Below are 13,856 nucleotides of genomic sequence, written 5' to 3' on the forward strand. Positions count from 1 at the left end.
AGGATTCCTGCATTAATAATTAATTATTCAGAGGATTCCTCTGCATGACCCCCGAGATCCCTCCCAGCTTGGAGACACCCTGAGTCTGAAATGCCTTGGTGAGGAGAACAAATCCAGTTCCTATGCCCAGTTTCCACTCCCAGCTCTCACCTTGACTGGCTGTGTGACTTTGGACAAGCTACTTAATCTCTCTGAGCCAAGCTTCCTCCTCTAAAAACCTGGGCCAATGCCAAGCACCAAATCATGGCTGGAAGGATTAAATGAAAAATTATTGATAAAATATACAGCAAGGATGGAAATGGAAGGATGAGTCAGAAAATCTGCGGCTGAGGAAGCTGGGAGGCACCTGCTTAAGGAGAGGAGATGAGGCTCTGGGGTGTAGCATGTGTGTGGACTGAGTAAAGACTGGTGCCCAAAGGACTCCGCACAGATGCACAGAGGAGCTGCTTGGGTCAGCTCACTTCCCAGGACCTGGCTCTGCTTGTCTCCCCATCCTTTTGGACCCTAGGTTCTTGTGATCAACCCAGGTCTGCACCTGGGACCGTTGCCACAATGGTGCCGTCCCTCTGAGGCTGCACAGCCTGGCACATGGTGATCTCTCCTGGGCTTGGCCACCTCTGGCTTGACCGGACTTACCCCACCCCGATTGGGATTTTCTGACTGTTGTTTCCTTTTATTCACGTATCCATTTATTCCACAATCATTTTGGGGGGGAGGCATCCCCAGGGTACCAGGCTCTGTGCCAGGGCTCTGAGAGCCCCCAGCCCTTGTGCCCATCTGTCTGGCCCAGGACCCTGTCACTTGGGTATCACCCTCACCCACCTCAGAACTGTTCCTCTCTCCCTGGGGAGTGGCTGAGCAGCAGGGTGTCCCCAGCCCCCTGCCAGGAGCAAATCTTGACATTGAGTTGATGTGTGTTGATTAAATGAACACATAAGAAAAGGATTTTTTAAAAAAATTACCATCCCTTCCAGATCCCCAGCCCCCTTTCAGACTGATGTCCTCCAAATTACTGGCGCAGTGAGGAGTTAAGCGCAGGTGGCCGGGTGATTGTGCAAAAGCAAGCCTCCCAGCCCTCAGGCAGCTGTTACCAGCACCTCTGTGAGCTTCTGATGTTCAAGTGTCCCTGGGGCTTAAAAACACTAACAGCGGCTCTCTTCCTATTACTGTAATAATACTTAGCACTGGCCTGCCTCCCCACCCCCTACTACAAGGGGGCCCTCACCCCCTGGAGGGGGGGGGGTCCCTTATTAGCACTGCGTTGTTCATGAGCAGCTCAGGGGTGATGGGGTTTGCCTAAGGCACCGTGGCTTTCATCTGAGATAGTCTCTCAGCTCCCGCCCTGGAGGCATATGCTGTCCCCTCCCAGGACAAACATGCAGCCCACAGGGGCCTGGCAGGAGGCGGCTGGGCCACTTACTTCCCCCAAACAAACAAAATCCCTACAGAGAGGAGATAGACCCATCAGCTGTACGTGAAATTGTGAAGCACTAAGTTACAGTTCTGTTGGCTGTCAAAACAGCCAGATTTCCAACAACAGTGAAAAAAGTGGATGAACACTGTGGGGGTGGGGGATATGAACAGGATACCCGCCTTGTCCCAGGTTTGGAGAAGAAACCTGCCCCAAGCAGGGATGGGTCCAAATCCCCCAGAGTGGTCCAGACCATCCAAAAAGTCTGAAACCTCTCACCTGGTGCCCAGGGAGAAATGAAAAACCCCATGTGCCCCAAAGCATCCCCCATACTGTTCCCCTCCCTACCACAGGCTGAAAGACAAAAAAAAGATTGTTTACAGGGAGAGCCAAGAGGGAAGGGGGCACAGAAAGGGGGAGGCAGCATCTCCGAAGTGGTACTGAAGGAGCCCTGGGTTACCTCCCCATCACACTGAACAGTTCGGCCCTGAGCCCCCCAGGCCCTTCAGAATCATAGCGTGTGGACACCAAAGGAACTAGAAATATTCCAGCCTAATCCCCACCTTTTATAGTCAGGGAAACTGAAGTTCAAAGCATTTAAGTGACTTGCATGAGGCCATGCAACTAGGGAGTGCCTAAGTTATATTTTTAATATTAATCATATTATCAAGATGATTAATAAAGTCGCAACAGATGTCAGCATGACAGTTGAATCAGCAAACATTATTCTGCTCAAGGAGAACAGACATGGAAGAAGGAACTCCCAGAAGGAACAAAATCAGGTTAAAAGGCAAAATTTAAAAACGCACAGGAAGGCAAAAGGGGGACTGCATTCAGGTCAGCACTTGGATCTGAAAAGCAAATGCATTTCTTGTTCTCCATGCGTTTGTGGAGTTCTGGGCAATTAGATGCAGTGTGAACTCTGAGTGTTTCATGACCAAACAGGACTCAGGATTCCTGGTATAGTCCCTGAAAACTTTTTGCACCGTCTTATATAAAAACAGAAAAAAAAAACCAAAAAACCCTTATGCCACTTGAATGTGCACTGCCTGACTTCTTTTCCCTAGAAACCGGAAACTTCATCTCATTATAAAGATGCCAGTCAGAGCCGCAAGATGCCGAAAGCAGTGTGTGAGACAGGCGATTCTGGGATGTCGCCTTGAAGGGCAGGCAGGGCTCTTCCCAAGGTCACGGCTGATTTCGGGGGATCTCTCTGGTAAGAGGACGGGGGTGCTGCTCCGGGCATCCACATGCCCTGTTCTGACTTTCAGCAGCTCTGCGGTTGCTCTGAGGCTTCCTCCATCTCTGTCCAAAATCCTCCAGGGGCAAAAACTAGGTGCTCAGTTTGACTGAACAATGAGCAAAAGAAAAGTTCCCATTCTGAAACTACCTGCTAATTATTCCAGGGAAGTTCTTCCTGTCAATCTTTTATTAATTATTCAGGGGAAGCGATTCTGTAAAGCAACACACAGTGAAATGGTTCATCTGACATAACTTCTTCCATTTTCTATCCAACTGAAACAAATCCAAAAGCCTCAACAAACAATAAAGTTGAGAGGAAACTAAACTGAATGTTCTCCAAACACACAGCCACATCCTGCACTGAGTCCCCCGGCAGAAGCCCTGCCCGAAGCACAGGCACTGGGTAAAGTCTGTGTCCTGTGCCCTCCCCAAGTGTCTATAATGAAGGACGGATTCCAATTCTAATACATGACCGAATACGCTTTAATGACTGAGTCAGAATACTGCAGAGTCTTAAATATATATTTAAAAGATTTAAAATGCTATAAATTATAGATGTTTACATTATAAACCACTATTATACAGGAAACTTGAAAAATAAATATGATTTGCTATCATGGTATTAGGTAATTACACAATTATTATCAATTCATGTCATCTTACTGTATCTGTTTGGTACATATTACAGGTTATCTTAACTATGGATACTGGTGTTATCTTACTATTAAGGTTATCCTACTATTTCTAATTCTTCTGTGATTTTTCTCCTTTGCCTCACTAACTTTCTTTCCTGACAGATACGTATACACACCTTACCCATACGTAACTTTTTCTAATTGACTTCAATCACATGAACATTTGTGAGGCAAAGAGAGACAGTAACAAAACTGGGTTTTTTTTAATTTCAGCTTTACTGAGGTCCTGAGGTACAAATAAAATAGTAATGTATTTAAAATGTACAATGTGATGATTTGATACATGCATATGCATTATGAAAGGATTTCCGCAATTGAGTTGATTAACTCATCCATCATCTTACACATTTTACTCTTCTTCTTTTTTTTTCAGGGGGGAGAAAACTTAACTTGAACCCTCTCAGCAAATTTCTATTATACAACACAGTATTTATCAACTATAGTTACAATACTTGACACTAGCTCCTCAGATCTTTTTCATCTTATAATTGAAAGACTGTGCACTTTGACCATCTTCTCCCCATTTTCCTTCCCCCCCGCACCAGCCCTGGTGACCACCATTCCTCTGTCTGTTTCTGTGCAATCAACATTTTTTTTCTTCTTTAGATGCCACATATCAGTGATCCCATGCAGTATTTGTCTTTCTCTGTCTGGTTTATTTCACTTGGCATAATGCCCTCAAGATCCATCCATGTTATTGCAAATGGCAGGATTTTCTTCTTTTTAAAGGCTGAATAATATTCCATTGTGTGTATATGTGTGTGTGTGTGTGTGTACCACATTTTCTTTATCCATTCGCCCATCGAAGGACACTTAGGTTGTTTTCATGCCTTCGCTGTTGTGAATAATGCTGCGACGAATATAGGTGTACAGATCTCTCTTTGAAATAATGATTTTGTTTCTTTTGGATGTATATCCAGGAGTGGGATTACTGGATCATTTGGCAGTTCTATTTTTAATTTCCTGCGGAATGTCCATACTGTTTTGGATAGCATCTGTACCAGTTTGCCCCAACTGTGCACAAGGGTTCACTTTGCTCCACATCTTCACCAGCATTTGTTATCGCTTATCTTTTTGATACTGGATATCCTAACAGGTGTGAGGTGTTATCTCTTTGTGGTTCTGATTTGCATTTCCCTGATGGTTAGAGATGTTGAACATCTTTTTATGTACCTTTTGGCCACCTGTATGTCTTTTGGAAAATGTCTGTATAGGTCTTTTGCCCATTTTAAAAATTGGGTTGTTTGGGGGTTTTTTGCTGTTGAGTTATAGAAGTTCCTTGTATATTTTAGATATTAGCCCCTTATTAGGTATGTGTTTGCAAACATTTTCTCCCATTCTATAGGTATCTTTTCTTTTTGTTGACGGTTTCCTTTGCTGTGCAGAAGTTTTTAGTTTGATGTCATCCCATTCGTTTCTTTTTGCCTTTATTGCCTTTGCTTTTGGTGTCAAATAAAAAAAAAAAAAATCATTGCCAAGACTGACAGCAAGGAGCTTTTATTCTTTATTTTCTTCTAGGAGTTTTATGGTTTCAGGTCTTATATTCAAGTCTTTAATCCATTTTGAGTTGGTTTTTGTATACGGTATAAAATAGGGGTCCAGTGCCATGTTTTGCATTAGGAGATTCAGTTTTCACAGCACTGTTTATTGAAGAGGCTATCTTTTCCTCACTGTGTATTCTTGGCTCCTTTGTCAACAATTAACTGGCCATCTTTGCAGGGGTTTATTTCTGGACTCTATTCTGTTTCATTGATCTACATATCTGTTTATAATGCCAATACCATACTTTTTTTTTAACACCTTTATTGTGGCATGGTTCCTATACAGAAAACTACACATATTTCAGATATACACTTTGATGAATTTTGATGGATGTATATACCAATGAAACCACTACCACAATCGAGATAGCTAACATTTCCATCACTCCCCAAGAGGTGCAATTTTCAAATTTCCAATTTATCCCTTCCCACCCCATTTCCCCCTAGTAACCATGAGTTTGTTTTCTATGTCTGTGATTCTATTTCTGTTTTGTAAATAAGTTCATTTGTGTCCCTTTTTTTAGAGGCCACATATGAGTGATATCATATGGTGTTTTTCTTTCTCTTTCTGGCTTACTTCACTTAGAATGACGATATCTAGGTCCATTCATGTTGCTGCAAATGCATTATTTTATTCTTTTTTATGCCTGAGTAGTATTACATTGTAAAAATATATATATGATACATGTATATGCATGTATGTAAAAAAGTAAATATATATATATATATATATATATATATATATATATATATATATTTATGCCAAATCTTCTTTATCCAGTCATCTGTCGACAGACAATACCATACTGTTTTGATCACAATAGCTTTGGTTTTTGAAACTGACATTTGGTTTTATTGTGCCAAGGACATTACAGATGGCGGATTTTGTTGACACCTGCAGGGAACGAGTGCCCCATCTGCTCAGGCTGCTCCCATTCCCCACACTCAAATCCTGGGTGGTGGCCATGATCCTCAAAGGTGCCCCCACCCCAAAAAGAGTAGTGATGGTGGTGGAACCATAAGGAATGCAGCGAGGTCAGTCTCATTGTCCAAAAAGCCCACTTGAACACCTGCCCCCTCTTGTCCCTGTCCCTGGCTCACGCTCTAGACCCTGCCCACCTCCACAGAGCTGGAGGCCAGGGACAGCAACCACATCTTTGTGCCCCCTCTGTGCCCCATGGCCTGCCTGCCCCCAAACCAGAGATGCCGCTTTCATAGAGCCAATGCTATTGTCTACATCACTTTTTGATTGGTTGATTTTATAAGATAAAAGTGCATTTTAATAAAGAAAAATTCAACATTGAAGGCTCAGACAATTTTGGGGGTACTGGGAAGGGGATATACCCACTTCTTCCTCCCACCTCCCTGCCATCACTGTGGAGGTGGGGTGACAGTTTTCTGATCTTGGAAGGAATTGAGGGCAGGGAGACTTCCTTCTGTCTAAATGTCTCTCCTCAGGGGCTGCCTGGCTGCCAGTCGGTTTGTCTCTGTGTGCCTCTCACCTACCTTCAGCACCCTTGCCCGAGTCCCCTGTGGAATGCAGGGATGGTGCCGTGCAGGGGGCAAGAGGGCACATCAGCTGGCGAAGAGACAGTTGGTGGTTGTGGTGGCAGCGATGAAGGGTGCGTGGGGGTGAACCAGCCAGAGGGAAGCAGGGAAGGAAAGGAGGGAAGAGAGGGAACAAGGAAGAAGGTGAAGGGGAAGAAAGCCAAAGAAGGTGGGGTGGCACTGGAGGGCAGGAGTGGTGGGGGTTGGGAGGCGGTCTCCAGTCTCTGGGTCTCCATCAACTCTTGTCTGGGGGTGGGTCTCTGTGCACTTTGTTTCTCTTCATACCGTCTACGTATTCCCGTTGGGACACTGCCAGCACCGAAGCTAGGGTCTCATCATCCCAGTCGCTCAGACCGAAGGCAGAAGGGGACATCTGCTGAATGAGGGCCTGGCACTCCAGAGCAGGGTAGAGGCACATGAGGGGGGAAGTAGCCCGGTCGGCCCCTGTTGAGAACTGGCGGCTTCTATCTGGTGCACAGGGTGAAGGAGGCACTGAAGACAGTGCCTGGGGAAGGGGCCTGATGCCCAGCTCGGCATCAGCTCAGGGTGCTCAGGAGACGAGGCTGAACTCCACTACCATGGGGACCAGATGGGTCACTCCTCCAGGCCACTGGAGGCTGCTGCAGTGGCAGAACTGCATGTGGCACTGGCTTTCCGGGGCTGGCTGGGGCCACGGACTTGGCAGGCCTGTTTCTCTTGATCCCTCAGCCACTGCAGGTAGGACTCCCGAGCCACCTGCTCCTCAATGGCCTCGTTTGTGGCCTGCTTCTTGTCTCGCAGCATCTGCTGTTCAATCTATGACTCCTCCGATGTTTTTATTGCATTCTTCATCAAGGACTGCTCTGCAAACCCTGGTTTGAATGATGGCAGGCCCGGTCCCACGCCAAAGGTGGCCTTGTTAGGATTCACCACTGAGTTGTAGTGGATATTCCGATGGTAGCTGACACGGATGGGTTCATCCGCATTTTGCTGGATGCCATGGAATGTGTTGATCAGTTCTGTGCTGCATTGGTACACCTCCACAGGCTGGCTGAACATCTCTTCCTTGGCCTGCATCTCAATGTGGTTGCCATGGCAGTTGTTCTTCCGCTGCCGGTTGATGTAGGTGGTGAAGTCCTCTGTGACGTAGTTGGAGAGGGAGTCAGCATTCTTCATCAGATAGTCCACGCAGTGCTTCTGTCCAACCTCATGCATGTCCTGGTCTCCATAAACCTAGTCGGCTACGGCCAGGAAGAGAGAGGCGCCGTCCTCCTTCATCTGCTTGATGATGAAGCCCTGCTTGTCTCCCAGGGCCTTTTCAAAGCAGCGCTCCTGCTGCTCCGCCGGGGGCGGGGCCCGTGGCCTCGCGAGCTGCAGCCGCTTCATACCCGCCCTCGCTGGTGGAACCTGCGCCGGCCTCCTCCGGCTCCGGACTGCCCTGCCAGCCGCGCCCGCCCCAGGGGCTTGCCGCCGCCGCCGCCTGCTGTGGCCGGGCCCCGGGCAGCAGCCGCCCTCGCCCGCCTCCACGCCCGCCGCCGCTGCACCCACCGCGTCCCCCCCCCCCCCACCCCGGGCCGCCGCCGGGACCGCCGGGGCCCCCGCCAGGGGGGAGGAGAGGCCTGCTGTGGGCGGGGGCGGGGGCGGGGCCCGCTCCGGCGCCGGGCGGCACGGCCAGCGCCCAGCGGGGCAGCAGCCCCGGCAGCGGGCCCTGAGGCGGTGGCGAGGCCCGGGGACGGGCCCCCAAGGCGCCCGCGTCACGGTCGCGATCCCCGCCGCGGAGCTGGGCCGAGCACAGCGGGGCCCGGGAGGCGGCGGCGGCGGCGGCGGCTGCTGCTTACTGGTGGGGTCGGCAGGCGGTGGCGGCGACTTCTTTTGGGGGAGAATACTCACCGTGGCAGCACCGAGTACCCCCCCCCCCCGAGCAAACCCGGCGCCCACAGTAGCTTTGTAATATACAGGTGACCCTTGAACAACACAGGTCTGAACTGCATCCGTGCACGTAAACGGGTTTTTAACACAGATGTGTGTTGCACTGCTGCACAATCTGAGGGCGCTGCACTGTGGATATAGAGGAGGATCATTCGTAAAATTAATGCAGATTTTCCACCATGTAAGGAGTCAGGGCCCCTAACCCCGTGTGTTGTTCACAGGTCACCTGTAGTTTGAAATCAGGAAGTGTGGTTCTTCCACCATTGTTCTTTCTCAGGATTGTTTTGGCTGGGGAGGGTAGAGCTCAGTGGCCGGAGTACATGTACATGAGGTCCTGGGTTCAAGCTCCAGCATCTCCATTAAAATAAATAAGTACATTTTATTACCGCCCCCACTCCGAAATACTGCTTTGGATCCTGGGGGTGTTTTGTGATTCCTTGCAAATTTCAGGATTTTTTGCTCTATTTATGTGAAAAATGCCATTGGAATTTTGATAAGAATTGCGTGGACTCTGTGGATCCCTTGGGTGGTACGAACATTTTAACGATATTAATTCTTCCAGTCCATTTATTTGTTTCTTCCTCAGTTTCTTTCATCACTGTTTGATGGGTTTCAGCATGCAGATTTTTTCACTGCCTTGGTTAAATGTATCCCTATGTATTTTATCTTTTTTGATGCTATTGTAAGTGGGATTGTTTTCTCAGTTTCTCTTTCTGAAAGATTGTTGTTATCATATAGAAATGCAACTGATTTTTGTATATTGATTTTGTCTCCTGCAACTTTACTGAATTCATTTATTATTTCTAACAACTTTTGGTGGATCTCTAGGGTTTTCTATATATACTTATCATCTCATCTGCAAGCAGAGACAATTTTACTTTTCTGACAGCAGTATTCTTTCAAATGCACGGGTTGAATTCAAGGAAGGGACATGGGTGAAAAGGCGTGACCCTCTACCCACAGTATAAGACTCAAAAGATAGGCCCCTTCTCTGCAGTCAGCTGCTGGGTGCACAGAGTTTCAGGAGCATTTAAAATAGAAGAGTTCATCGGTCATTCAAAAGCATGGGTTTTAAATGCAATTACTGAATATGATTAGCTGTTTCATCTTCTGTGCCAGTGAATTTGGAATCTAATCTCTGCACAAAACAGAACACTAAGCACTTACTCCATCGAAGGGCAGCTGTGGTTGTTTATTGGTGGATGGATACAGTGGCCAAATTCCTGACAGCCACTGTAGGTAACTGTCAGAGAGAAAAAGGAGGAAGAAAGGCGCTGCTCTTAGGAGATACTTAGGTATCTTCCCACTCGTGTTGAAGACTCAGTTCAGGTGTCTTCTTCTGAAGACCCCCCCACTGCCTCACTCATGCCAGATGGAACCCATCGCCTCCTTCACCACCCACCACGGTGCTCCGATTGTCTCCACACCTACTTCTCTTGCAGGATTACAAGCTCCATGAGGGCAGGGGCCACGTCTTATTTAAACTTTGCATTTCTATCACAGTGCACAGGGCCAGGCATTCGATAAATGAATAAATGGATGAGCTGCCAATTAAACTCAGCAAAGGCCAGACTTACAAATTAAGGAGATTATTTATTTAAATATTTTTCTTTTTTTTAATGTTTACTAAGCAGCTATTTTATTTGGGGGGATAATTAGGTTTACTTATTTTTTAATAGAGGTCCTGGGGATTGAACCCCGGACCTCGTGCATGCTAAGCACGTGCTCCATCACTGAGCTATACCCTCCCCGCAGTAAGCAGTTTATTTAAATAGTTGTTTCCTATGTCCCTGAAGAAAAATAAATGAACCATTGATTATATTAACTTATCAGTCCTTTTCCAAGATAAACCTTCAGTTAAACCTAATTTTTTTCATAGGTTGGGTGGTGCCTTTCCAGCCCTATAGACAGAGTCTTGCAATCACCATTGGAGAATTCAGAGCCATAGATTTTTGTGACCCAGCCTCGGTTTGCCGGCTGCCTGGTGGACACCTGTGTAGAGCAAAGGTGTGTGAAGTCAGAGGATGAGCTCAGGGTTCCTGAAAAGAAATGTAGCCTCAACCCTTAAATTCAGGTAGATGACTTGATAACAGTATTTAAAAATGTATGAATAACAAGTGAGGCTTCACGTATGGACCTTAATTCTAGTTTTAGTTTACGGCATATCTATGCAGTTTTTTTTTCTTTTTAGTCTTTACTGGGAGATAAGCTTCCTGAAGACAAGTGTATCTGTGTGTTTCAAAGCTATGTCCCCAGCAGCCTCAACAGTGCCTGGGAGGGAGAAGTTACTCACAAAACACTTCCTGAGTGACTGCGTTCCTATGTGTGGGAGCCACGGGGAGAGAAGTTTGCTGTTTAAAAGTCGTGAGCTAATTTCTTGTTCTTCCCCCCAGATGTCAATGGATCAACCATGAAAAGAGCATAGATACCATCGGTGTGAAAAGTTTTATGGTTTTACTGTCATGATTTTTAGCCCCAAAAGAGTGAAAGAAACCCTCCAGGCCTGGAACATTCCCCCTCAAAACATGCTCCGAGGGTTCCCAGGGGAAGTCTTTCCCTTGGCCGCACAGGAAGCGCGGAGGTGCCTCTGAGCCCTGGGCAGCCCAGCTCATCCTGGAAGGCTGGCCAAGCATTGACAGAGGCCCGGGAGACAAGGCTAGAGAGACACTGGGAGAGCACATGGAGAGTGGACAGCAAGGTCCGCCCCGCTGGACAAGACGTGTCCCTCTGCTTGTGGACTGGATGCACCACATGCGTGTGCGCGTGTGTGTGTGCATGTGTGTGTAAGCGTGTGTGTGTGTGGTCTGCGATCTCCCGTGCATCACTCCTGCTGCAGGAGTGAGGAGAACGGCAAAAACCAAACAAAAACAAACAGAAACCTCATTGCGGTTTCTGAGGACCAGGGTTTCCGTAGGTGACACGAGAGGTTTGTAATTTCCACGTGAAGCTGTTTGCCAAGTGACTCATTCCAAAGCTGGAGAGAGAAAGACGGGTTCAGTTGGAAAGAGATGAATCAGCCCTCTGTCCGTGGCCAGGATGGCCAGAGAGATGTCAGGGAACAAAGTGGAAGATGGTCCAGTTTCTCCTGGCCGGCCTCTCAGCCCCAGTCCCTTTGGGGGAAAGGACAGCTCTGGGTACGAGGTCAGTTTCTCTGATATGCCGTGTGGCAGGCCCAGACCTCGCCTCTGCGGTCAGCTCTCCGGACACTCAAGACTCCTGGGGAGCGGGAGCCAGTGGATCGCAGAGCGGCCACAATCAGTGCGGATGCCGAGTCCTCCTGGCCTGATCACGCCTGGCGGTTACTCACTGCGTGTGCACTCTGCGTGCGTGTGAGTGTGTGTGCAGTGAGGGAGGACTGCTTTGAGGATGGAGAGCCAAGGCCAGGCCTACTTCTCAGCAGCTGCTCACTCTTCACCCTGAGGCAAGTCCTTCAGCCTGGCTAGGAGCAGACTAAGGGGAAGGTACAAACACTGCCTCCTCGACTCCTCTGAGGTCAGGCAAGCCCTGGCCACACTGCAACGTGCCATGAGTATGTATCGATCTGACTTTTGGGCTCCTTTGGTCTCCTTTCCTTGCAGCCCTGTCCACGGTTAGACTGCCCAGTGGAGCCAGGTGCCTCCAGCTAGAGCTTGGAGGCCACTGGAAGCAGAAATTCGTCCCCAGTTGGGACAAGCCAACTCTACCATTTATGTGGGATTTATGTTGATCTGCGGCTCCATCAAAGGGAGGTAACCTGTGCTCTTTCCAGCACCCCGTCTCCTCGTCTCCTGCTGCCCTTCCTGCTCACCAGGCCCAGACACTGATGGCTGCCGCAGGCCCACCTGATAACCCAAAAGGTCTGCGCTTCTGTACTGCCTCGGGATTCTCTCCAAAAGTTCTATACAGGAGGATAAAGGCAGTGACCAAGGTGTACCTGCTGCTTTGACCCAGGCACTGGGCCAACCAGACAGGACTTCCTCCTATTTAATCCTTCTGATAGTCCTTAAACTAACTCTCCATCTTACAGATGTGGAAACTGAGGCTGCGAGGAGGCACAGGCCTGCCCAAGATCACACAGCTCTCGAGTGACAGAGCCTGGATTGAAACTCAGGAGGTTGGACCCCAGAGTCCTGGCTCTGGATAAGAGTCACCAAGTCTGGCCAGCTTTGCACCCTCCCAGCCCACGGGGGCTCCTGGAGTTTGGGGAAAGGGAAGAGGGGAAGGATGAGCAAGGCTTATTCTGGATGTGCAAGCCCTGCATGAGGGTTAGGAGGCCCTTTCCACTTCCTTATCCGTGTCTGCTGTTTTTTTCCCCTCGATTCCCAAGGGAAAGGGAGGGAGAGCCTAGTTCAAGGCTGTCCCAGCACCACCCAGGTTCTCTGCCTCCAGCCCTGCTGCAACCCCCAGGCTTCCCCTGCCTCCTCTTCAGCCCTGTCTGGGGACATGTGCAATCTGGAGATGGCGTGCCCTGGCCAGTCCAAGTGGAGTGCAGACAGGAGAGCTCTCCTGCAGGCTCTCAGTGAGGCGAGGAGAAGGAAAGATGTGTCCAGGTGACCCCCCCGGACTTGACTCCATCCTCACTGCTCACGTCCATGCTGTCCAGAGCCCCAGAGGTCCTCGAGCCTCACCCTCCACTGGGCAGGGCACTGAGTGTGCCGAGAGGACCACGCTCTGCCCCCCAGGCCCTGCCCCGGCAGGAGAGCAGGCAGCAGTCCTGAGGCGGACACAGGCCGGGGCTGAGAGGCCTGTTCCCCTCCCAGGCCTTGTGCCAGCTTGGCCACACCAGCACAGCCATTCAGCTTCTCTGGACTTGGGGTTTCTCGTTCTTAAAATGAGTGAGGAGCTTGGAGTTCACTAACTCTCTAAACATTACTTTCAATTCTAAAACCCAGGGACTCTAATAAGTCTCTCCCCTTCTGGGCAGCCCCACTCCCATTCTCCTCCTGGACCTTCTTCAGCAGGGGTGATGGCAGAGCTCCCAGGAGGCCGGGCACCCAGGGCCCAGGCATTGCAGAACAGAAGTGGGATGGTTCCATCTGCTGGCAGAATGAGGAAGCAGTGGTCTCAGCAGGCCCAGCCCCAAGGGCACAAAACTCTCTGGGGCCCTCAGTGTGTTTCCAAAGGACAAGACCTGTGACCCCCCGCAGCAGCTGCTGGTGACAGGCACCCCTCAACACTGGAGTCCGATGCTCACACAGGTGGAAGTGGCTTTTCCCCCAAACACTCCATCTTGGTCACTCACAATGAGGTGAATTTAATGACACCCCCCCACACCCAAGACCAAATGACTTCTGTCCAAATTTATCATGTTCAGACTATTGACAGTGATTAATTGCTATAGCAACCGCATAACAATCTGGAGGGCGGTTGTGGCAGGAAATACCTGACCTTGAAGGAGCTGTGTCTGCTTTGGGGGAGAGAGGAGGAAGGGGTGTTAACTGGAGGCCCCCTTTACCCACTTGGATATGGTCCTCCTCAAAGTCAAATATTCCGAGATGAAAGTGGAGATCAAGTTACCAGAACAGCAAATAA

General features: G+C 49.0%; 1 pseudogene; it reads right to left on the minus strand.

Annotated features, from left to right (window-relative positions):
- Positions 1–5,676: 5,676 nt before the first annotated feature.
- Positions 5,677–7,897, minus strand: LOC105090751 (OTU domain-containing protein 5-like; annotated as a pseudogene).
- Positions 7,898–13,856: the final 5,959 nt, after the last annotated feature.

The sequence above is a fragment of the Camelus dromedarius genome, chromosome 8 (assembly GCF_036321535.1).
Source record: "Camelus dromedarius isolate mCamDro1 chromosome 8, mCamDro1.pat, whole genome shotgun sequence".
NCBI classification, from domain to species: Eukaryota; Metazoa; Chordata; class Mammalia; order Artiodactyla; family Camelidae; genus Camelus; species Camelus dromedarius.